Here is a 25,126-nt window from a genome sequence, read left to right as displayed (position 1 = left end):
TGGATATTAAGGATATGTCAGTTCAAATAAACAGCAGAAAAAAAAAAGGAAGACTGTAGGTGGTGTGAATATAAATTCCTATAAACAAATATGCTTAGAATAACCACCTTCTATACTTAGCAAAATTATTGATAACATTTTCTTATGTTGATGCAGAAGCCTTTTATCTTCAAGAAATAGTCCTACCTTAAATAAGTACCTGTTATCCTAACTTTAGTAATCACATGCAGAATCTGTAAATAAGGCTTCTGTTCATTGATCTTCTCTTTAGACGCATGCCTGTATCATTTCCTATCCCATCCTATGTGTCTGTTTGTTTTTCTTCCTTGACTTTTTATCTGCTTTAGTAACAGCTTATCAAAGAGTTGCTCCCTGCCCACACTTAGTGTATATAGCTGTGTCATTGGGCTGGCCAGAACATTTGAATGTGAATGCATATCTGCCATTTGCTTGCACCTGTTGTTGGGGACAGCCATGGTCATCCCCCAAGCTATTCCCATTGGCATCCCCAGTATTTTGTACACCAGTGGTCTCAGCACCTTCCTGAAGACAATATGAAGGCTTCTTGTTTCACTTCTTGAGATTTATTAGTATTCTAGTCCAGTGAAGCCCAGATGAGTAATTGTAGAAAATAAACACCCCTAGGAAGTATGAAAAAGTGAACTATAGAAGCTGCTCTTACACTTAATGCAGAAATGAGATGAGGATCACATTTGGTTCTCTTTCTTGTTTCTCTTGCTCTTTTCAAAGGAAATGGTACAATGACAATGACCATTTTTAGTAACATGCTGAAATTGCCACAATGTTAGGAGACAAACCATTGTGAAGCAGGGAAAAAAAAATGCTGAAAATGACCGGTAAGGACACTTTAATGAACACTTGAATGCACCTCAAATGAAAAGCAGAGGTTCTGTGTTAAATTCAGTAGTAAGTCTTCTGTTCAGGTTGAGGAAACTGTACCTTCATCAAGGACAAGAGAACAAGGATAGCTCTTCCCCAAAACAATGTGTTTGGTTTTTTTTTTGTATGTTTAATAGATAATACTGTGCAGGTATGTTTTTGTACCTTTCTGAACTGTTATGGCATGTTTAATATCACTGATATAAATAACGCATGGAACCATAATTTTACTGTTTGAATAGTAAAGTTCTTTATTTAAGAAAACTCTGAAACACAATTTGCTTGGTAAATGGAAAATACTTCTGCAAAATAACTACTGAAGAACTACAAAAGAAAAAAAAAAAAAAGTTATTTCCTTACCTTTCACTACACCAGAAGGAATACTGCAAATAAAGTGATACTGTAAATATAATTTGATTTTCAGCATACTTTTGATTTAATAGAGCATAAATACCTTTTTTAGCTATCCATTCTTCAAGTTCTAATGGGACTACCTAGGTCTGGCAAAACAACCACTGACAGGAAACTAAAAATTCCTAGAAGAATTGGTTGTGGTATTTATATGCATATGTGTATCTGTATAAATACATACGCAGACATACAGAGATATATAGCATTGGATATAAAATATAGACCTTAAAATCATTATGGCTTGTAGAAGACCTACAGCAGCTAAGTCAGGTACTAGATGATCCAGTTACCCTTGCAGTCCTACTGTAAGTACAACTTCACACACACTGTTGGAGTGTAACAGCGGTGAATTGTATATTCAGAACTTAGGGAAAAGTTTTGATCAAAAACATTCAGAAATTATACCGGAGAGCTATAACATTTTGCTTTAGCACTGATTTCTCCAGCTCTTCAGGCAGTTTTGCAGTACATAGTGTATGGCCTGCTAAATCCTTGATAGATAGTGAGAATCCCTGTGCTGCCTTGGAAAGAATACAAATAGTTTTTTTATATCATTCTTGTTAGAAGAAGTGGAACTTAAGGTAAAGACATGGTAGAGCTAACTTTTCTATATTTTATCATTCGATGGACTGTATATACTGTTGGGAGAGTACAAGTGAGCTCCTGTTTTTTTGTTAGCTGGAGGTCAAGAAGTTGGAGGAAAAGCCAACTTGTTGTAGTTGTACCTCTCCACTGTCTGAACAAAAATTTTGGATTACATATATCGTATTATTTCATAAAACGCTAATGTCATATGAATTATTATAACTTGCTCTATCAAGGCCCACTGAAAGAGTATGTAATGTATCGTGCCACAATCTACATAGTGACATTATAATTTATGGATTGTCAACTAAAAAATTGTGATAGTTTTCTTCTGAGCTTTTAATATATGCTGTGTTAGGGTTGATGAAGGCTCTTGTTCTGTTATAAGGGAAGTACCAGATCTGAAAGACTACCATGCAGTGACTAATACCACGCGATATAGTCCATATACAAGTTCTTGCTTGTGTATGAATTCTCTAACTAATATTCAATTATTGAACCATTATCTGTTCAGATTGTTAATAATTTAGGATGTTAAGTTTATAGGAAAATTCAGTTTAGAATGCACCCCAGGAGGTCTCTAGTCTGACCTCCTGCTCAGAGCAGAATCAGACCAGGTTGCTCAGGGCTGTATCTAGCCAGGTCTTTAAAATCTCCAAGGTTTTCATTTCTGGGTGAAAAAGGGTTTCCTGTTATCCACTCTGAGACTCTTCAGTTTCAGCTTATACCTGTTGTCCCTCATCACCCCACCATGCTTCACTCTAAAAAACCTGGATCTTGTCTTCTTGATGATGTCTTTATAAGTATTGGAAAGCTGCTATTAGTGCACCTTAAGCCTGCTAAACTTGGTAGAGTTTACCTGATTTAATGGACTGGCCAAGCCTCATGTTATTTTGAGGATTAAAGACTATTTTTTCCCTCTTTAAACAGCTCCCAACAATTCACTTTTAGCACATGTTCAGGTCCTTCAGACTTTTTGCCCTCTTTGTTTGTTAACGCAGTGCCTCTGCTCTGTTTGAGTGTTGGATTGAAATCAGTGAGAGGTTGTGAGCATTGTGCCCAGAGGTTCAATGTGGAGTGAACTAAAATGGTAGGGTTTTCTCTCTCTCTCTCTCTCTCTCTCTCTCTTTTTTTTTTTTTTTTTTTTTTAGGTTGTGGACACTCGGTGTCTCTGTTTCCTGCCAGAAGGGTTTTGGTTTTGAGTGCCTCTTCACATAATAGGAGTAATCTGCTATTTACATTAGTCACGCAAGGTTCCTCCAAAGGTCAGTGGATTGCTCCTTTCTTGTGTTGTTTCCACTTAATCTGTTCAGGAGGACATCCTCTCTTTTTTATATCCTTCTTGCTTTCTGCCCTTTTGTGGTGATTTTAAACTCTCAAATAGTCTTTAAGTTTAGAAATTGAGGGTGAAAAACTGAGTCCACAGAGATCCACAAAGGTACTGGGAATAAAGTTCATCTTCAGAGAACTTCTCTTTAGTTCATCTTCACCAGACTTTACCACTTGCTTAGTTAGTAGTTTTTATGGAACACTTAGCTCTGCTCTTCTTCTCTTACATTCTTACCTAGTTTGCTCTGCCATTTAATTTTTACAATTAGGTGTCTGAAAATGTTCATACTATAAAAAGTGATTCATCTGTCGTTGAATCACTTTTTAGTGATAAGAAGAGTTCCTAAGCATGCTTAAAGGTAAAAGTGAAGATCTACTATTTACTGGCCAGCAGTTCAAAAACGCGGAACCAATTTGCTCAGCTTTGTTAACAAGTTTGCATAAAGCAGTTACAGTACACCAAAAATGAATGTGTGTAAAATGTTGGAAAAAACAGATTTATAGATATTTTCAGAACCTTGCTCGTCTATCATGACTTTATCCTTCCATGTCAGTGTTTTTATCCATGCAGGGGAACTGTGGACTTGTAGCTGGGTTTCATGAAACTGAAGCTTTCATAAAGCCCTAGTGAAGTATATCCAACAGCTCGTTTGTAGTATCAGCAGTTGGCAAGAAACATGAATTCCTAGAGATTCTCTGGCAGTTTCATTCGTGGTATTTAGAGATTTTTTTTTATTATTTTTTTATTTTTTTCACCACAATATGTATTATTCCTCCTGTAAAGACCCATTTTACTTTGGATAGAAGTAGAGGTAGAAAGCTTTTCTCTTTGCTTTCTGCATTTATGGGAATGTATGGCAGTTTAGTGTTTCATACTCACCCTCAGAAAACTCACAGGGCATTCAGTGCTTTGGGAGTCTGAAGAGAGTTGTACTAGGTGGATGGATAGAAAAACATGGGAAGGTAGGAGAGCAAGCAGATCACCAGGTCCTTCTGAATAGCAGAAATCAAAATCATTTAGATTTAGTTACTGATAAACAGTATCTACATAAACATAGATGGACAGTTAGCTCTTTGAACATATTTGCTATCTTCTGTTTGACAGTACCCCAGCAGTACATTGGGAAAGTTTTAGTTAGCAGAATGCACCCAGTCCAAGTTCTATAGGTTCTGACCAATTCCATTCAGAACATCCCTCCCAGGCTGTAAGCAGGAAAAATATTAGTGTTTTGGTTTCTTTCTATTTTAAGTAGACTTTGTCTCCAGTGTAACTGAAGTTCTTTTGTTCATTATGCCAGCTAGTATGTCTCATAGAGAACTGAGGTCATGGAAATCAGCTGAGGAAGGATTTCACATCAGCAGGAAGGAGTCCAGAAATGGACAGTAAAACTATGTTTTTTCATTAGTTATTGAGGTCTGTTAAAGTTATGTTTAGGTGAGAACACTTACAAGATATGAATTGGTACACTGAGAAAAATAAAATTATTTTGGGATCCTTCCTGTATTTCAAGCTTTAGCAATTAAATGTGTAAATTCCTGTGCTGTTGCTTGTTGTTTTATATAAAAGCCAGTCTGGGATACTGATTCATGTAATTTTTGGAAATAATAAAATACCCGCTCATCTGGGAAGTCATTCTCAAGTTTAATTTTTATATTTTGAATAGGTCACCCAAAGTATATCCCAATGTCATCATAAAATAGACTCAATCCTGCTTTAAGTGATAGTAGTGCAATAATTATGCTTACAAAGGTAGATTCTAAAAGAAATTAAAAGAAAAATTAGATAAACCAAATATGCCCCAAATGCACAATAACTTAGATGTAAATGCAGTTTTCAGATTGTTTTGGAATACATTTAACAGGAAGAATATTTCACGTGTTTCTTCTGTTTCCTCCTAGTGCCTGTGTGTTGAGCTTCAGTAGTGCATGTATGTAAAAAGCAGAGCTTTATGAAAGCATTTATTGGCATACTCATTAGTGCCAGACACCAACTCTTTACTAGAAGACAGTGACGTATAGAATCACTAGTTAGAACAAAGTGGATTTGCAAGCTGAAGTTACGATATTTCCATACTGTGCTGTGGTTATTTTACTGTTTTAGAATAGATGGAGCCGCTATTCAGCCACATAGCAATGTTAAATCTTGAATATATAGGAGTGTTGCATGAAACCTCTGACCACCAAAGTTTGGAGTTTAAAGTGGCTGATGGGAATTTTAATAAGGAGCAGAAACCATGAAAAAGGGAATTATACTGCGTAGATACAGTTAGAGTTTTATTTCCCACTAAAATTTCTCCATGTTATTTTCTTATTTCTCATTTTCCCTTTTATGACTCACTGGAATTTTGTTGTACTGTCTGGGAAGCATTGTAGTGGAGTAAAAATCACAGATTATAATTTAAATCTATTTTATGATAGTTGTTGAAACATTGGACATAGCTATCTGCTTAGGTTTCAGTATAAGAGTACCTGGGAGGGGTGGGGTGAGAGAAGGGGGCAAATAATTTTTTACTTAATAGCAAAAATAAAAAGAAGGTGCCACTCTTAAACAGACGAAATACTTGCAGCCCTAACCCTTTAAAGTTTGAACATCATTCACAGCAATTCAGAATTAAGGTTATACTCCAAGAGGTAATTGTGGATTGCAATCTATAAAAGGAAGAAATAAACATATTTTTTATTGGTACTGCATTTTATATAAAGCAAGGGAAAAAAAAATCTCCATTTTATAATGCTTCATGTATTTTCAACTTGGTTTACTGGAGGTCTTCTTAGAGAAGCAGAGAAGTAGATGGAGAAGTTCATTAATTCTTGGAGGATGAGACAGATTATTGAATAATCAGCTGAGATTTTACCTCCCAGCTCTTCGAATTAAATAAGCTGTAAATGTACACAAATCCTCCCAGAGCCTTACGCAGACAGTGCTTGAGGAAGTTGAATTACAGAAAAGAATATCTTAATTTCGATCCACTGCCTCTGAAACGCATTTCATAGTTACTGAGAATATTGAATTTATACAAATCAAGCTACTAGGCTTGATTTGAATCAAGAATTCTGGGCACCCAAGTCAGCAAAAGTAGTCCCCTGATATTGTCCCAAGACACATATAAATATTTTTTTTACATGAAGAGAAACAGATGGATGAGGCTATCTTATAAATAACAAAAAAATAATTTGTGATATTTTTTCTTAGGAACCTTTTGCTAATTCCCACTAAAATAAAATAAAATTAAATTAAAAAATCCAATTATTCATTTCATAAAAACTGAAGTGTTATTCAGTGAGGCTATTAAACTGGAAGAGACTAAATTAGTAGTTGAGAAGAAAAGAGGCATTATACCTCTATAGTGACTCAAGAATGATTCGTATATGTTTGTGTAAAATTGAACACCTACTTTTTCTATAAAGTTGAGGAACCACTGCATTTACAATGGTAAAGGAGGTGCTAAACTAACTAACTAACAAGCAACTGTATTACTTGTATTTGCTCAGCTTAAGAAGGGGTTAGTTAAAAAATGAGAAACAATACTGGAAAGCACTGAGCTATGCTTTTGTTTGAGGTAAGCAGAGACTATAGGAGTGTAAATCCTTGAAGAACATATGAGAGATACAATATGACTTCTGCATTCTTCATGTGTGTCACTGAGAAGGTGAACAAAAAACAGATACAGTATATTTGGATTTGTGAAAAGTCTTTACATTCTCACAGGAAGTAATTCAAGAAGCACATTAATGATAAACTTCTGTGTGGACTGCAAAGTGGCAGAGAGAATAGAGAACAAATAGAAACAGGAGATTGATATTCGTCATGCAGACCCCTCAGCTATAAGTATGCTATAAATATTTTGATAAATATGTTTATTAATCAGTTAAAAATAAGTTGAGAAAAGAGGAGGAAAAAATAAGACAGGCTTAGTTAAGTGAAGAAGATTAGGAAAGACTGAAGAACTCCTATGGGACCTGATACAACTGGCAAATATAATGTAAACTATTTGGATGAAATGTGTGAGCTACAGCAGTCAGAGCTCCTAGAGGGATTCAGGCATATTTTTGTGTAGCTTATTGTCACTCCTACTTAGAGCATATCAGTTGAAAATTAAAATGGTTGCATTGATACTAGCAATTGTGTTCTTTCAAGTAATAAGCCTGTGTTTCCCATAGAAGAAAAATTCAGAAGGATTTAAAAGGATATTGACAAAATAATACTGATCATATGAACAAAATAAGATTTTTTTTTGATGTTACTTAACTCTCATGTTGCAGATGATAAATCTATGATCAATTGTATCCCTGTTGTTGTTCCAGAAGAGTGATTTTCATCTCTCTGGTAAAAGTGGTCAGTACTGTCAGATGAGTGAGACCCTCTAGAACGGACAGACCACAAGACTGAAGGCAATGTGTTCAGAGTTCACTAAGATAAAAGTTTCTAAATGAGAAAATCCTTGTGCATGTGCAGGTCATTAGTAAACGGAAGTTCAGATTGCAAACCCACTCCATTTAGCTTTTGGGTCTTGCACTTTTACTGTGTGCAAGATGACACTTGTCTTATCTGAAAAGATATAACCTTCACCATTCATATTAATTCATAACTGATCACCTGCAAATGAGCTAACTACTTAGACTTGTATGGTTTTAGTATCCTAGCCTAGCTAAGTGCTTCTGGAGACTTAAAGCTCAAAACTCAGCCCACTCAAAAAGCTTGTTAATGGGTCCCACATGACACAGCTATCAATTTTTTAGTATCAGATATACATGCTGTATCCATTATAACTTTCACTTAGGGGCAGACTTGCCCTAACTGTACAGTAGCTTGTAAGGTTTGCTGTTATTTTTGATATAAAGGAAGGAAAAAATTAACAATGTTAGATGAAAGTGAAAATGTGTAGTACAAAAGAAAATGCTCACTATTTGTCTGCCAGAGTGGTGCCAGATGGCAGAAAGTTTCAAAGAGTTGCAAAATTCTGCCTGTGTTTTTAACATTTCCCAGGTTGTTTAAATGTGCATTGTAAGCAATGATAAAATGACAAGTTATCATTGATCTGTCCTTTCCTCCATCTCAGAGGGATTCATTAAATAATGCATGCACCCATGTGAATTACCCTTCTTCACTATACTATCCCTAGACCATTAGCCAAATATAGCAACAGCAGCATCTTTCAACCCCTAGAAACCCTTTGGCTTTCATTTAATTAAATTATCCCATTATGAAAACTCTTATAATGAGATTAAATTTAATTATTTATTAGACACTTATTTGCACTAGGGAACCTATCAATTATGCATGGTTGTGCTAAACATTTTTCAATCCATCACCTTTTCTTTTCATGGAAGGTGCAATTTATTAAGTGCATCTGAAGTACTGTAACAGAGGAGATCTAGTAGAAATGTGTATGCTATCCTACTTCATTTAATTACAAATGTGATAGGAAAACAGAGATATGAACATTTATTCTATCTCCTTTTGAAATACAGTACACTGACAGAATTGCACATTTTGCAATTATTTGGTGCAACTTGCATTTTACATCCTACCTCGTAAAATTGATGGACTTTTTTTTTTTATTTACATTTTCTGATGTATTTTATATGTTAATAGCTTCCAATTACACAAAAATTCAGATGTAATTCCTAATTAGAATAGTTCAAAGAAATATATGTAGCACAATGTAGCTTGTAGCTATGTACATACAAAAAGTTCTTATGAATTTATAGAAGATTCTAATATTCTTTTAATGTACATTAGTAATTTTAATAAGGATTAAAATTTATGAATATTGCTACTGTACATAGCCATAAAAACATTATCAGTTGCATATGTTCTTGCTAAGAATTTGGATATGAATTCAAAAACCTTAAAGATACCAGTAATTGTTTTAAGCAGAATGACATTTTCTGATAAATGTTAAGAAGATGTAAATGTCAATATAGCTCTGAGCTTTTCTTTTATAAGACCTTGTCAATATGTAATTAATTATTCAGCTGGAGTTCTGTGTGGCTCAAGGCAGGATTTCAAAGACCTTTCTCTTGCAAACTGCAAAGTCATCATAAGATTGTTTCTACCTTTTTTCTTTCCCTTTATTTTCATCACATTTTGAAATAGTGCATGTATAAAAGCTCACAGACACCTGCTAGGTGAGATATGCAGTGAAGTAATAAAGTTAGGGGCAGGAGGTTTTTTAGGAGCAGTAGGCTTTAGCAGATGCTTTTAATACATTGCAAAATTCTACCTTGCTTTGAGAGTGCTCATGTTTCATGTTCAGATGTGAATGAGGGTCAAACAGAAAGATTTATGTCCTTTTTTCCCTCTCTTATGTATGTAAGAGGATGTTTGCTTCATTAACTTTGAAATTTGCTGGCCAAATAGACAGCATATTTTAAAGGATTTAAGTAAATGTGCCCTAAAGTTCAGACAAATTTCTATAGAGCATTTCAGTCATCATCTTGAAGGAATGAGACACGATGTGTCTGTTTAAAAAAAAAAAAAAAAAAAAAAAAAAAAAGTGTAGTGCCTGTATTTGGCGAAACAGTTATTTCTTGTAATTGTGAATTTATCAGCATCACTATTTCTTATTATTTGGCTCTTTCTGCCTGAGAGTCAAGACTGTTAATTAAATCTCAGTGTACCCCAGCATGCTTGGTAGAATAGTTTTATTCCTGCGAGAGAGATTACATTCATCATGATAGGTCTCCAGATGATACTCAGAACTGAAGTTTACTTTTTGGTGTGCTGCTTGTGCCTGCTGAGGATCTAGCTCTGACTTGCCAGAATATTTCCCACCTTGCATTTGAATTGATATGCTCATTTGTAAAGCCAGATTTTGCACATATGAACAGATTGGTAAGTACTCACACACAATTATCTTTCTTCTGTCAAAGTCCCAAGATCATACATGTAGTGAGTTGCGGTGACATAAATAGTAATTTTGGTCACTGACAATTTCTCCACAGAACCAAATCTCTGTGTGAAGCTAAAAAATAAAAATAAAATAAAATAAAATAAAAATAGGAACTAGAGCAAAACTTTTGCAACATTACACTGCAATGAGATTACCAGCTGCAAGCACTTGGATGGTGAAAAGATGAGTTACATTTGACATCTTCTCAGATTCAAAGCAGTATTTTAATATATTTTTCAGGAAGTTGATAGTAAGCCAGTCTGAGAATACACAGACAGCTGAGAATGAAAGACTGATTGGAATAAGAGAAAAAGAGTGGTTGTAGGGAATCATTGCCGCAGACATCATTTAAAATATTTATAAGCTAAGGATAGAGTAGAATAAAAATCTAGTTTGCTAAAGAGCCCAGAGCATAGCAAGAAAGTGCAGGTGGTATTAGAGGCCAGTAATGGCTGGTGGCTTTCTTCTGTAGCTTGTGTAGGCAGCATTTATATGGCATGAGTATTTGTATTGTTAACACTTAAATTAAAGCACTGTACTTTGTGAAGATAAGCAAAGCTAACTATTAATTTGGATATAAAGTTTAATGATAATATTGGAGACAAGGAGTTTCCATATTTGTTGCTTGTTGATCACCTTCTCCTTCTATAGCTGCTTAACTAGAAATTTGATTCTGCAGAGGAGTTAACACATGAGTAAAAATAGTATTGTATCATGGAAATTATGTTAAAAAAGAAACAAAAATAACTTGGAGGGGAACACAGATTTTCAGAAAATTACAGAATACAAAAAAAGAAATTGTAGGATGGTTTAAATGAAAAGAGCCTTCCTTTTGTTTGTTTGTTTGTTTGTTTTAAAACATTAGAGCATTTAAAATATTTTTAGACAAGTGAGCCTTTGTTTAGCTCAGGTGGAAAAGCTTTGGAAATTTGGAATTCATTTGTTTCAGGAAAAGATTCCTTTTCAGCAGAACATAGATAATTTTCCCAATACAAATAACCATAATGCAAAATCATGAAGACATTGGGTTATTAAGACAGAAAGAAAGACTCTTCCTCCCACTATCCCTGATGCTGAGCTTCTTTGCGCCCATTTTAGGCTCTCAGGTTGACAACAATCTTTCCATTTTCCTTGAAACAATCTGATAATGTACGACTTCCCAGCAGGTTTTGTAATGAAGCCCTTTCAAGACCTATTTGATATAAAATCAGATTCATAATGAGCTCATACATGGTGTCAGTTCTTGTGGCTTTTACTTCCTTTCCAGTGATCTCATGCCTCACTATTACCCCTGTGCTGCCTTTTGTTTTATTTTCTATTATTCTTTGAAGTAGGCTGAAACAATGAGTAAAAAGGGAAGATCTTAACTGATGTCACTCTTACTTAGGACTGACTGCTAGGTGGTGAGGAAGAGAAGGTCAGGCTGGCCAACACATAAGGCAGGACACTCCAGCTGTGTACAGCTTCAAGGCTGAGATGCTGACTTAAAAAGAAAGCCCAAATGATAACACAATATGAAGAAGTGACTTCTTGATTGCAGCCATAGCTGCAAGAACCCAACCAAACTGAGAAATTATTTTGTTTTCCTTCCTTCAGCAGGTCTACAGAATGAACCTGATTTCTTAAGGTAACACTCTGCTTATATGGGTAGGGTCTGAAAGGATTTCCTGTGACAACTGACAGATCTTACCCTCTGGGGAACTGTCCTTCTAAGTAAAACAAAGTTGCTCTGTCAGCAAACTGAAAAAGTTCATTAAAATAACTGAACAGAACTGTAAATGGAGGTCAGGCAGTTTCTTGTTACAACTTGGTTATCTAAGGAAAAGCTTTTGCAACCACATTCTTTGTATGTGTCTGCCTAGCTGTACGTCCTCCAATGATAACGTCTCAATTCATTGGGAAATCTCAACCCAATCTGATGGAGATCTGACAGTCTCAAAAACATCACACTCTTTCAAGTTTTTTAAACAGGCAGATAGGTTGTAGTTTAAACTGGCAGATGGGTTGTGGAGGATGTGAATAGATGTCCTTGGCTGGTGGTAGGTTAAAGACAAATGTATCTTTCAGTAGGCATCTGTAAATCCATAGGGAAAGGCAACCCCATACTGACCACAGAAAAGCTGGAGGCATGCGGGTCTTCAGTTGAGCTAGGGTTTTGTTAAGAGATGTGTGGCAGAATTCATTTCTGTCAACCCTAAGCCATATGCCCTCAGTGCTTTTCAGCCCAGATATTGCACTTCTAAACAACTTGCATCCCAGAATACTAACCCTCTCCCCTTAGGGGTTACAGCATCCTCATCAACAAACCTTCCCATCTTCTCTCTCCTGATTCCCCTCATTTAAGTCCATCCATAATCTTCTCTCCAATTTTCTCACTACGGTGCCTTCAAACCTATTGCAGCTGCTTCACCACCTCCCTTCAGCCTGTTTCAAGGTTCTCTTTTGAGCCCTCTGTGCTCCTGCTGGCTGCCCATAGTGAACACCACTGTCTCCCTTGCTGCCAAACATTTCAAGGTTCTCTGTGCATGGAAAAAAGAAATCCTCCCTTCACCTATTCTTGGTTTCCAGGAGATGTATAAAAGTTGCTTAGAAGCAATAACTGTGAAAACTGAAGCCTACAAGCTGTAAAAATGTGGGAATCTCTGGCAAGACACTGTAAGTAACTCTAAGGCTGTAATTCTGTCTACTCACAGCCTTGCTCTAAAATACCCTGGCTGACCTTCCTGGCACATTTTGAGGAAAGCTCAAATATAGTCAAATGACAAAAATCTTTCATTTATAACTCTCTGTCATTAGCTTTTTAGGGAGGAATGTTAAAGCATGGTTTCTGGGACTGTATGATGGGTTACCAGGTTGATTATATCTTATTCTGGTTTTAGTGATGCTTTTGTTCATACTTTTTTTGGCATTTGTACTTGTAATTACGTCAGAGGTTCCCAGGATATTAATTTTCAATGTATCTAAATAAGCATTTCAGCAAATAAATTAATGGAAATGTCTGTAGAGATGAGGATTAGGAGCAGCAGGAGTTTTGTAACTCTGATTAGGCTGGGGACTTTTCCTCTGGGTATAAAATGGCACCAAGGCATCCTGAAGAATCTGTATGAAAAGACTGCTTGTCCCTTGTGTATTTATAAATAGTAGATAGGGAGATGCAGACAGTACATACTTAGACTTATACCATTATTTTAAATAGTGGAAAGCAGGGGTGAAATTTTCAAATTAGAGTGTGAGAACATAACCATGTGACTGTTATTAAAATTAATAGGAACTGCATAGTTCAGTCTCTCTTCACCACTAAATATCCTTAGGTGTTTCTCTATGAATATTTATGCAATCAGAAATAAAATGCAGACTATGAAGCAAATGCCAGTGTAAATACAAAGTGATCACATAATTTACATGTTTTTAATTATTGACATAAACTCCACTTTTGTCCAGTAATAAAGAATGCATGTGACAAAGTGCTTAAACACAAAAGAAAAAAAGAAAAAAGAAAAAAGAAAAAAAAAAAAAAGCAATTTTTGAAAAAAATTAATACTTCTCTGGTTTAGTTTATAAACAAGTCACTGAACCTGCTTGCATTTTTAACAAATGTATTTTTAAGTTAAATAAGTATTTTAACTTACGTTTAAAAAAAAAAAAAAAGATGATGGAGGTGATGATGTCAGTTCAATCACCAGATATCAAACAGCCTTTTGGTAGTGTACTGATCTCAAGGTTGTGTTAAATGAGTTCTTTGTATTCAGAAGACTGTACTGAAGGCCTATATTAGAAAGGTGCAAGAGGTAAAAGGAAAGGGGTATGCACTTGTTTAAGAACCTGCACATTTACAGTGTTCTCTGAACAGCTGCTACTGGCTTACTAAAATAAATAGGCGGGTGATATTTATTTGAGTCATGAATGGTGTTAATTTGATTATGCTTTCATTCAGCATCATAAATCCAAAGGAAGGTAACTATCAAGGTGCCTGGTTCCTGATTACCAGGTCAATTCAGGAAAAGAACAAAAGATGAAGCAGTTATGTTTGAAAAAATAATATATATATATATATATATATATATATATATATACACATATATAGTGTGTGCTGTTTGCACTCCAGACAAAACTCAAAATCCCCAGAACAGCTGAATTGTACCACTGCTTTCCCAGGATGGGTATAGCTGGGTAAAAGAATAGTAATGCCTAAATAATGAGAATATTTCTAAATCAATATAATCTTTTTTTTTTTTTTAAAAAGTAAGGAAAATAGATATTCTGCAGCTTTCTTTGTGCTTGCATTTCCAAATGGTTTCTACATTTTGAAGTTCTGTCAAACCAGGTAGCACTTTTCTGCAAAATAATTTCATCACCAATTAGTCTGTCATAGACTTTGTCAGTTTATCTTCACTTCTCTGCCCTATAGACTGAATACTAGGTACCAAACAAAGATCAAGAGAAAAGAAATGTTATGCTTTCTCTCTAGAAAACACAGCCTTAACCCAAACATCCTCCTCCCCTGAAGCTGTGAAGCAGTGAAATTCTTCCCAAAAACCTCAAGTTGAAAAAGGAAACAGTCACATCTCCAATGGGACCAAGCTGCTCAAATCCTAGCAAGATCACAGAATCACAGAATCACAGAATTTTCTAGGTTGGAAGAGACCTCAAGGTCATCGAGTCCAACCTCCAACCTAACGCTAACAGCCCTCCACTAAACCATATCCCTAAGCTCTACATCTAAACTTCTTTTGAAGACTTCCAAGGATGGTGACTCCACCACTTCCCTGGACAGCCTGTTCCAGTGCCTCACAACCCTTTCAGTGAAGAAGTTAGCATAGGAGTGATTAAAAGGCAGAGGAGAAACATATAATAAATATAATAATATATATACTCCATATATAATATATTGTTATATTTATATTTTCTATATACAATAAATATCATATTTACTATAGCAGTACAATATGTAATAAGTATAACAGTACTAAACATAAAAATGATAGAGAGTGATCCCTTATGTATCACAAGCAAAATATTAGCTCCCTCTTTATTCTGTGGAAAATCTAAGAGAACACATTGCCTTGGGAAATATGTTTGGTTCTTCTTTGTAAGAAAGATTAACCAGTTTATATAAAGACAAATTGTGAAAATTAATTAACCAAAGGATAAATTGAAGGAAGGCTGAAAAATCATGACAGATAAGTATGGGTATCATTAGCCTTTCACAGTGGCTCATAAACAGCTGGATAATAGAACTTGGTATGGAAAAACATTCTTGATCAACTATTGTCAAAGGATTGTGTCCACTGTGAATATAATTCAGGATATCTGCAATTCGTACTTTGGTGATCCAGATCAAGACAGCTGAAAGCATAAACACAAAAGAGATCTAATTGTCTTTTCCACTCCCTTCTCTCATCTTCATAGTTAAGAGAAGGGAAATAAACTTCCAACACACAATAAGACAGTCACCCCTGCACGTGAAGACTGACACCTCAGAAACTATTTATAATTTGGTTAGGGGCTAGGCACCATCAAGTTGAATGACGCATTGACCTTTCTGATTAACACTTTCTGAAAAGTAATTTCTGGAGCTAACAAGGAATTATATAAACAGAAAAGTAATCAGAAAAGGTGATCAAGACTGAAGAAATTAAGAACTCTTTCAGGTTGCAATTATGAGAAGATGATGGGGATGCGTTTAGCAGGCTTCAGTAATGAAGTCACAGCTGTGACTGTAGGCAGGTGAGGAAAATGAAGAAATTTAAACAGTAAGTTTTTGTTTATGTTTTCTATTTTTATAGACTTTAATGAAGACAATGTTTCATATGTTTCAGTCCAAATGGTTTTAAAAATATTACAGTAAAAATTGAAAATGAGCTTTCATGAATAGCTCTTTTGTTTGTGTGTGTGTTTTTAACTAAAATTATACTTTCTCACTTTCACCATCATCTCACCCAATGACTGATATACATGCAAAACATTCTAGTAAACGCATTGCTAACATTCATATTGATAAAGTCTTGTAGACACATTTGTGAAAATGGCAGGTGAGAAAAACATTGATTTGATCAGAATCTTTTTTTTTTTTTTTTTTTTTTTTCAGAAAATGCTTCCTCTGTAGCAATAGATTAGCCAAGTTTATTAAAAGCTAGACTAAAGGCAGGTTCTACCAGTCAAAGGAAAGATGCAGAAATTCTTCTTGGGACTGATTCTACACTCCTCCTCTCACCCACCCAATCTCAGAAGTGCACTTGCACTAAGGAGATAATGTGGAGTTGCAGGTTTCTGCTGCCATATGGAAATCTGAGAGCTGCAGCTTCACCTCTCCATGAAGTGAGCTTCAGATTTGAACCCAAATCCTCCCTGTAGGTGCCTGCATGCTGCTGCTGCTGCTTCTCCTACAACTGAGTCATTAAAGTGCCATCTAGGAAGTGAGAGTGTCATCTAGGAAGCGAGGCACATGGGAAACAAGGAGGTGATTTGTGACATCCAACATGGTTTTAGTAAGGGCAGATTGCGCCTGACAAATCTGGTGGTCTTCTGTGATAGGGTTACAACATTGGTGGATAGGGGAAGAGTAATTTACTATCTACCTGGACTTCTGAAAAGATTTTGACACTGTCTCACACAATATCCTTGTCTCCAAGTTGTTGGCATAAATTTGATGAATGGACCACTCAGTGGGTAGGGAATTGGCAGGATGGTCACTCTCAAAGAGTTGCATTCAATGGCTCAATGTCCAGGTAGAGATCAGTAACAAATGGTGTTTTTCAGGGGCCAGTACTGGGTCCGGCATTGTTTAACATCTTTGCTGGTGACATGGACAGTGGGATAAAGTGCATCCTCAGCAAGTTTTCCAGTGACGCCAAGCTCTATGGTGCAGTAGGCATGCTAGAGGGAAGGTTTGCCATTCAGAGGGACCTCGACAGGCTTGAGAGGGGGGCCCGTGCAAACTTCATGAGGTTCAACAAGGCCAAGTGTAAGGTCCTGCATCTGGGCTGGAACAATCCAAAGCACAAATACAGGCTGTGTGGAGAATGGATTGAGAGCAGCCTTGAGAAGAAGAACCTGGGTGTTTTGGTTACATTAACCAGCATTGTGTGCTTGCAGACCAAAGTCAACCATATCCTGGGCTGCATCAAAAGTGTGACCAGCAGAGCAAGGGAGATGATTGTCCCCCTCCACTCTGCTCTTGTGTGACCTCACCTATAGTACTGCATTCAGCTCTGGGGTCCCCAGAACAAGGATATGGACCTATTAGAATATTAGAATGAGTCCAGAGGAGGGCCACAAAGATGATCGGGGGCTCTCCTATGAAGGCAGGCTGAAGGAGTTGGGATTTTTTAGCCTGGAGAAGGGAAGGCTCCAGGGACATGCCTTCCAAGGGGGGGCTACAGGAAAGCTGGGGGGGGACTCTTTGTCAGGGAGTATAGTGATAGGACAAAGGGGAATGGCTTTAAACTAAAATAAAATAAAATAAAATAAAATAAAATAAAATAAAATAAAATAAAATAAAATAAAATAAAATAAAATAAAATAAAATAAAATAAAATAAAATAAAATAGTAGATTTGTATTAGATATCAGGAAAAAAATCTTCACTCAGGCTGGTGAGGCACTTGCACAGGTTGCCCAGAGAAGCTGTGGATGCCCCATCCCTGGAAGTCATAGAATCACAGAATGGTTGAGGTTGGAGGGGACCTATGAAGATCACCCAGTCCAACCCCCCCACCAATCAGGCTCACCTAGAGCACATTGCATAGGATGCATCCTGGTGGGTTCTGAATATCTCCAGAGAAGGAGACTCAACAACCTCCCTGGACAACCTGTCCCATTGCTCTGTCACCCTCACAGTAAGGGAGTGAAATGTTCAAGGCCAGGTTAGGTGGGGCTTTGGGAAACCTGGTCTACTGGGAGATGTTCTTGCCCGTGGCAGGGAATTGGAACTAGATGGTCTTTAAAGTCTCTTCCACCCCAAACCATTATATGATTCTATGATTCTAAGTGAGATACAGGGGCTAGATAGCAAGAGCTGGGGTTTGAGGGCTGCTCAGCTACCTGCAAGTAGGTCCTGAGACACAGGAGGGACCACTAACCACCACTCTGCCCCACATTCCATTTCAGGGTCTTCTCCACCAGTCCTTGTCCTAGCAGACTGTATTTCTTTGAAGATCTGAATGCCGTGATGTCTTCTGAATCTCATTAGGCTTCATAAAGCAGCAAATGGTAGCCTAAGTGCAGTGCATATCTCTGCAAGGGGAGAAAAGTCACTCAGTATATACAGTAGTACAAGTTAAGCACCAGAAAGAGTTCCTATCTGACATCACTAATTCTTTCATTTTTCTTAGGTTATGTCCAATACCATTATTTGGGTTGTGTTGTAAGTTAGATTGAAACCTTGGACAATTTATGGAGTCGAGAGCAGTTTGGAGGCATTTATTTTTTTCCTGGAAGACAAGAAAAAAATATTCCTTTAACTTTATTGACTCAATTTGTAACTATCCAGTATAATCGCTCAAAATTTTAATAGCATATCATAATTTATTTATTGCAGTTTTTAATCAACAAACATTAATAAGATGTAAACCTTCACTTGGTATTCAGGTATTATAAATGTTTTAGTTCATGTTCAGTTTTAAAGACTGAGCTCCAATTTGAACACTTCAAAACATAGTTGTTTTTTTCTATCAAGCCTTTAGAAAAAGGTGGTTTAAAATTTCTTACATTGTGTTGTTTTTGTTGTTGTTTTAAATTTTGTAAATCCATTGGCACATCTCAGAAAGCAAGCAGTTAAGGGGTAAAGCAGTTCTTTGGATTTTTCAAATCATGGAGCTAATCCACAGTCCATTCAAGAGAACAAATTTTGGGGTTTACTTCTGTTTTCAGTAGACTACACCCTATGGAGATGTTAATTTGGGCATTGTCACATTTGGTGTTATGGAAGGATGCTTTGGCTTATTCTAGGCTGGGAACAAAGAAACATTTTTTCATATGACAGAGGAGATATTAAATGAATTTCCTTAAGCAAATGACACCTACGTGCTTATGTCATGTTGATGTGTAGAAATCTTGCAAAGTCTACATGTTGCCATTTTTATTATTTATTAGGTTATCATGTTCCCATTGATGTCTGCACATGTACTTTCATGTTTGTTTACAGTTAAATGATATCACTGCTTTCTAATTGCTAATAGCTCTCATTACATTTAGTTCTCTGGTATTTGATGGAAGGTTATTGGTATTATACATGGATCTTTCTAGCAAGAGAAAAGCTATTATGTGCTTAAACAGAGCTAAAGTTTGAAATTTGGCATGTATCTTTAAACCATACAGTAAAGTTTTATTAAAACAAAGACACTTATGTCTTACAAAGTTACAAGCAAGCTTAGGTGAGCATAAAGATTTAGCAAATCAGTGTCTTAAACCAATCTCTTAAATCACTGTGATTTATGCTTTTTTTATACATAGTCATGAATTTCTAAACCAAAAGTAAACAGCAGCGTTCAAACCTCTTATTCAGTGTCTCTGAAGTCCAGTTATCTTACTAAATTAATGGAAGACATTTTTATTGCATATTAACTTCCAACTATTTTTTCATTGATGTTCATGTCAAGGCATTTTATGGTACCCATTCAAATTTTGAGGAACCAGTGTTTGGTGGACTTCAGTGCATGCAGACATGAAGAGATAGATAGGACCTGAATCCTGCAACCTGAGCTGTGGGGGTAGGCTTTGAAACCCTTTTGAGATCAAAAAGATATTAATGGGTACCAGAGTCCACATTTTGGATCAGGCTAGGGGTGGTCTAAGCTGAAGGACTGTTAAAGACTCCAACACTAGCTGACAGGAGCTTCCCAATGTAGGGCCTGCTGAAACGTATTTCATCCTGAACATTCAGCAGATGTTAAAAAGAATTTTAGGCATCCCTATCTTAGATTACAGTTAACAATATTTGATCTGCCAGTTGTTACTTTATGATGCATACTGTATAACTATTTTTTTATTTACTTACTGACCAGAGAAAAACAAAAGCCAAGTCCTGGAACTCATCATCTAATAGAGAAAGATTTGTATAAAGCTCCTGCTGTGCTTGGTATACCACATATGCTTGAGGCCAATCCCATAAAAAGATTCAACATAACATCAATCCTATTTTAACTCAGGCTTTAAGATGCACGCATGATATTTTATAGTATTATGGAGGTGAAAATATTGATGGTGTTTTTTATTTAATGAAGGTTTACAACTATAAATAATAATTAGAATTTTATGAGAGGGAAGAAACTTGCAGGAAAATTAATGCATTGTAGGGGTGTCAGTGCTGGTTTGCAGCAGCTCTTTCAGGTCTTAAAGAGGGATGAGAGCCTTATGGTGCCTGAGCTGTACCCAGCTGCAGTGCTGGATCCTTTTGATTTCCCCCTTCCAAACTGCAGGCACCACGTGGTTCCTGAGATGCTTACTGAATTCAAAACCCTTTCTGATGTGGATTAAAGTTCTGGAGGGGGAGCTTTCTTTCTGTACACTTGTTTTTCTTCTCAGTGAGGGGCAGGGAAGCAATTCATCAGTGGCTGCTGGGGATGGTGATGCTCTCCCGTATGGCTGCAGCCCTCTGGGGCTTGGTGGAGCAGGCATCTGTGGCTGACACAAGAACAGCACCAGTGGTGTCCTCACCCAGGGCAATGGAGCCATTGTTTGTGTCCCAGGCACCAGGAAGCATCACTTGAACCATTCAGTCTCTAGCAGGATAATTGTGACATTATTTAAGTAAGTAGTCATCTGAAGTGGAATACATTGGTGGATAACACTTCAGGCTACTGATTTTTAGGCTGCTAAATCTACTACATTTTCCTGGGTGTATCTAACTTAGGTTTTGCTGCTTTGAAGAAGAGCTATTAAAAATCAACCCATATATACAAAGGTGCCCTGCTTACAAATATGAAGAAAACACCATCAGATGCACTAAGATAAATAAGCATTTTTGAGTTGTACTCAACACATTCCATATAGTGTTAATGCTAATTAATATGGTTTAGAATCAAGTTGTGACAGGTAAAAAATATTTATCTCTGCTTATCCAGCTTTGCTTCACATTCATACAGTTTTGTTCTGTTGTGGGTATCATTGTGTCTTCTTGATTTTCTTATTGCATTATTCTGGCATTACTATTGAAAAAGTGTTCTGCATTGTGTCTTTCAACATATAAATTGGCATCCAGAGAAAGGTGTTTTTTCATTTGTCTGTGTCTGTCTGAAATTGCAGTTTATCAATACTATTTAGTGAAGTGCCTTGTGTACAGAAATTCCAGTACTGTAAAAAGCAAGACATCCTTGAAGACAGGCTCTCAGAACTTCATCAGTTGAATCTCCAAGGCAGATAAGACTGCTTTAGCCTTTTGTGCATGCAATTGTGGTACAAGACAGAGGTGCAAGATACATTATTTTTTTAATCTATTTATTTATTTTTTTTTAGATATTGAAATCAAACTGTCTCTTCTTCTTAATTCTTGAGAAACCATCTTGAAATCTTTTTTTTAGTCTGTTTCCTCTAAATTAATGTTGGGTCTGCAGAGACAAACATACTGACTGCCTTTTGTGTTCTTCTTTTCTGAGCCTAAGTCTGAAAGGGATCTGTCATTTTATGTTCATGGACTTAAAACACAGGTGTAATTATGAATAATTGGTTTAGGAACGAAATACTTCTTTGGAATGGTAGATTGTCAAGCAGGAAATACGTGTAGAAAATCTGTATAATGCATTTAATTTTTTAAAAAAATAAAAAAAAAAAAATCTGCATTAGCAGCCTGGAAGTATCCATGCAGTAAAAGGAGTTTAAGCTTTGTTTACATTTTGGCTGCAGGAGGTGCCTCTCTTTAAGTATTTAGATAAACAAACCAAAGCTGCTGTTTTCATTAGCATGTAACACAGAGCCCAATTTCCTTACCTCAGAGAACATTAAACTAAAATTCAGTGGCAGAAAGCAATTTGATCTCTTGCAAATACAAATCTTGATAAACCTTACAGTATGAGAAAAAAAAAAAAAAAAAAAAAAAAAAAAAGCACTTTCAGATTTCGTACCTATTGACATTGCTTAATAAAAACATCTCGAGTGCTGGTGCTTCTGGGTGTGTTTCCAATAGCAATGTCATTGCAGGGCTCTGTGGATAAAGTTACCAATCCTTTGAATTCTGACCTTCAGTCTAAAACAGCTTTAGAGGTTACTCTTTTTCCGATTTGTGAGATTGCAGAGAAAAAGTTAATGCTGCTGGAAGGAAGCGGGGGAGGGCAGTGGGCTTGTCGATGAGAACTGGAACTTTGAAGCCATCTGAGAAGTTTTCCCCTGGCCTTGATTTGTAACAACAAATACTGGCAGTCTGACGCTAAGTAATTATATGAAGTTTCAAAACAGAGTATGCAGCAACTGAAATTTCTGTGAACACAATTATTATTGAGACCCAGTTGATTTTAAGAGAAACTGTACAAAGCCTGGAATCTTAGGGAACCCATAGCCATCCAAACCTGAAATCTAGCTTCAGGTGATCATCTATGTCTATAGGGAGAGGAAATTTCAAAATTGGGAGCCTCCCTAGACACATCAACTGGAACTATCTGTCTGTCTGTCTCCACCAAAGATAAGGGTTGGGATGACCATCTTAAGATCTTCATTTTAGGTGGTTACAGTTAGGCAAGAGGAATCTAACCCGTGCTGAACAAATGAGGGTCATGGCATAATTACTGTCAAGTTCAAAACAATTTATTACGGTAAATTTCATATAAACAGTTTAATAGAAAAGCAATTGATGAGAGTGTAAAATAAGTTGTCCTTGTAATGATTATTTTAACTTAGACTTCCACTTTTTCCTTTTCATTACAAGGCCTAAAATGTGGAATATTTATGAACTTCACTTTTAGAAGAGACTTCATCATTCCCGATCATCGTAAGAAAAATATTGTGACTGAGTGTTTCAAGGTTAAGGATGTTCATATTTACTGTATTCAGCTAACACAAGGTTTGTAATTTTATGCATGTGTGTTTATGAATCTTGTCTATTAAGCTATAAATGCAGGATTTTCTTAACCATTTACCAGAGTGAGCTTGGATTCTTGTTCTGTTTTCTTCATAGTTCTAAATTATTTAATTAACAATTTCTTTATCTCTTTTTGTATTTGCTTGTCCAGTCTTACATGTCAGCAGCAGAAAAATTATGCAATAATTGACACAGATAAGTAAAATACAGTAACAATCTACTGCTCCATCTACTGTTGAATGGTGACATGCATAATGCTTCAGGAAAAAAATACGGAATGCATTTAGGAAATAACAGCAAAATGGAATTTACAACAAATAAACCTATTGTTTCTGTGGTTAGTGAACAAACATGTTTTTCTTGCAAAATTAAGAATTCTGAATACCACTTTAAATCAGATCTGAAAAACAGAGGAACTTTCCATTTCCCTTTTCACCTTATAAGAGGTGCTGACAAAACTGTTTTTGTTCATGTTAATGGAAAATAGTTGGAGAAAAGACAGTCTAGAATTACTGAGCTGACTCTTGTTATACAGTGAGTTGTATTTATACCACTGGCAAAATATAAGTTATTGCTAAAAAAAAAAAAAAAAAAAAAAAAAAACTTGCAATGATTTGTGAATTCTAACTTTTTTTTAGAAGCACTAAATGAAAGATGAGGAAGGCTTAAATAGTTGCGGGAATTTGAAGTATGGAAAAATTGCATCTGTGTGAAATGATATGTTTTATAGTCTTTACAGAACAACGGTGCTTGATTATTTTGTCAGCTTATTGGTAATCTCTCCTTTGTACTGCATTCTTCATACAACAGTCTTCTGAGGAACTACAGAGTATGTTTTTTATTGCCCATTAGAGTGATAGCAAGCTACTTCGCATCATCACTGGTGTATTTGATTTTGCTTGTTTATTTTTGTAAGAAAATTATTATTCACATATCACAGTGAAGGATGATTATTTTCAATTTTTAGGCAATTATTTTCCATGCTAAGCTGGCGTAAAATGTTTATGTAAATGAGAAAAATTAGCTCTCTCCCTAGGATGCTCACAGGTTGCAATTTACTCCTTTCATTTCATAACCTCTCTTGCAAAACTGCTTATTCTCCATATAAAAATAATTACACAGCCAGCCTTCACCAGGACTACTTTCATAAAGAGTTGCTAACATATTTATGTATCTTTCAAGCTGAGGTTTTTGTGCAAAGAAGTGACATTCTCACTGATTCTTAGGTGCCACAGTGTTAAAAATATCCCTGTAAGGCTACTGAACTTTATTGGAAAACAGAAACTAATTTTCAGTAGTTCAATTTAATAGATAAGACACTGCCTAAATTAAGACTGTTGTAGTTAGAGCTACAACATTACTCTTAAATCAGGAGCAGATCTCAAAACACTGCCTCCAGAGTGTTGTGGACTCTGATTTCCCCCATCTTTGGGGAAAAGCAATGCCATCACTTTTGGGTAGAGTATCTACTTCAGATGTTCTGGGGACCAAAAGTAATCAGTGTCTTTGTGTGGTACCCATACGTATAATTACCTTGATGAGATTTCTAAAAGAAAAGTGGTGTGAGAGATGTATGTATTGGAAACATTTAAATCTTACCTTCACATAGAAAACCTTCCCCTTCACCTGCTAAAATATTTAATTTTCAGTAATTTTTATTGTGTATATTTATAGTTTACACTGGTTGTGTCTATAAACTTGTATATGCTATATATTTTTCCCTGTTACATAATGGTTTTACGATGCAAACAATTAAACAAAACCAAAAACAAAAACAAAAAACAAAAACAAAAAAAAAGAGCAAAACTCAAAAACATCACCACCTACAACAACACCAACAACAAAATGCATGCATACCGAGATCTTGGAAAGTGAAAAATTGAGGAAGATCAGTGTATTTGCTATCAACATTGAGTATGACCACTTGTGAGGAAAATCTCCACATTTTTTTATATCACAGTTGTCAAGAATAATTTCAGAATTGTGTTAAGTCATGA

General features: G+C 36.0%; 1 protein-coding gene across 12 annotated transcripts in view; it reads left to right on the top strand.

The window, feature by feature from the left end:
* Window positions 1-25,126, top strand: part of EYA1 (EYA transcriptional coactivator and phosphatase 1) — a 163,795-nt gene that overhangs the window by 44,161 nt on the left and 94,508 nt on the right. Inside the window, exon 3 of one of the 12 annotated variants that reach the window (XM_084509381.1) lies at window positions 22,977-23,111. The exons of the other annotated variants lie outside the window; for them this stretch is intronic. The gene's annotated coding sequence lies outside the window, so the exon portion shown is untranslated. The remainder of the gene's footprint in view (window positions 1-22,976; window positions 23,112-25,126) is intronic. 12 annotated transcript variants of the gene reach the window in all.

The sequence above is a fragment of the Aythya ferina genome (assembly GCF_964211825.1).
Source record: "Aythya ferina genome assembly, chromosome: 2".
Classification (NCBI taxonomy): domain Eukaryota; kingdom Metazoa; phylum Chordata; class Aves; order Anseriformes; family Anatidae; genus Aythya; species Aythya ferina.
This window is presented reverse-complemented; position numbering and strand designations above follow the sequence as displayed.